Source organism: Gavialis gangeticus, unplaced genomic scaffold (assembly GCF_001723915.1).
Source record: "Gavialis gangeticus isolate Ggan-Ray unplaced genomic scaffold, GavGan_comp1, whole genome shotgun sequence".
NCBI lineage: Eukaryota > Metazoa > Chordata > Crocodylia > Gavialidae > Gavialis > Gavialis gangeticus.
In genome coordinates, this window is record NW_017729020.1 from 7121319 (window position 1) to 7123057 (window position 1739).

The following is a 1739-nucleotide window of genomic DNA, read 5'->3' on the forward strand; positions in this document are numbered from 1 at the left end:
TGGCTAGTAATAAGATTTGTCTTTTTTGTATAAGGGTATGTGCATATTTGAGGTTGCTATGAGAAATTAAACCCATTTGTTTCCACACAAGTGATATTGCACAACGAACACAGATACCTACAGATTCCGTTTTTTCATTTCCATGTAATCTTTATCTGTAACAATGACCTTTGTAGAGTCGTTATTTCTGTAGACTTTGTTTATCTGTAACAAACTTTGTAGATTCTGTGAAATGTTATTTTAACTAAATCACTTGAGTCTTTAATAGTAAAACATCAATATTCACTAAAGTCAATATCTTAAAAGAGTTTCTGGAACTTGACTAGAAGCTCTTGACACTAACAGAGTAGTGTTAATTTTCCCTGGGGATGTTCCACTAGGGCATTACTGTATTATGACTTGATGTTGCCGCATAGACTTGGAGATATACAACATTTTGGGGGGTTTTGTTGTTTGGCCTATGTTCTCTTGCATAGTGTGAAACCTGTAAAGCTTGGTTAACCTGTATATAGATAGCTTATTGTCAACTAGTTATAGTGTATTTAGACTTGCCTGTAATATTTTAGCTTCTTACTGAATGTGTGTGATGGTAGGACCATATAATTTTTGTACATTATATTTACTGAGATGTTGCCTTTTTTTATTTTACAAATACTTTGGAATTCAGATGTGTTTTTGCTTCCGTGAGGATTAATTTGGAAAGGTTTTTAATGACATTCCACTGACTATAAAATTTTGCTTGAGGTTGACTTCAATAAATTGTTCTGAATGTTCCAACGACGAGCGTGAGGTTTGTCGTGCTTTGCAGGCGGTGGGCAGCCTGGACTCGAAGCTAGGTAGGTGCTGCAGAAACCCGCGACCAACTATCCAATGAACGGACACGGGTATCGACAAATCGATAATAGTTTAAAAGGATTCAATTACACATGCAGTGTGGAAATAGAAAATAAATCCCTTGAACCTAGCCTCTGATTACAAAGCTAAGGTGAATGATAAACCTTAAGCACCCCTAGGAACTACTTGAGAGCTGTTGATTGTTCACTTCGCTGACTTCTACTCGGGGTGGTTTTGAAAAGTAAAGCTAGGCCTCAGTCTTATTCCACTCCTTGATGCTGTGTGTGGACTGACTCGGTACTAAAGTTAGTCATCTAAGTCAGTCCACACGCCCACAGTCTAACTGTGCAGCAAGGTGTCTACATGTGTTACAGCGCAGTTCCTAATAGGGCCATTGGTGATGTGTAGGGTGTGGGCACGTCCCCCCTTGAGCTTGGCCATGGGCGGTCGTCACTTGCTGCCGCTGTCAACAGTTGTGGGTGCTGCCTGATCACCACTGGCTGCTCCTGATGGATGTGGATGATACCCCTCTCCCCCGCCTAGACCCCTCCCCCCCCCAGCCTGCAGGGGCACGCGGTGTTCATGAGCAAGGCATAAATTTGATACCTGTACGATGTAGGTATCAAATGACCGCTCAAAATGGCGATGTGGAGGGGGGGCATAGGCCGTGCACCACTTGGCAGCGCCCTTGCGGTTTCGTGGCTGGCTCGGCGATCGGCCACCCGCTCCGGCGAGCTGAGTAGTTACTGCGCCGTTCCGGCATGCACGCGTAGGCGCGTGCCCGTACGGCGCAGTAAGGTTGGTTCGTGCCGAGTAAACGCCAGGCTCCGTTTCGGGCGAGGCGTGATGTGAGCGCGGCGTCGGGCGGCCGAGGGGCCCGCAGTGCGCGGCGGTGCCGGCAGGGG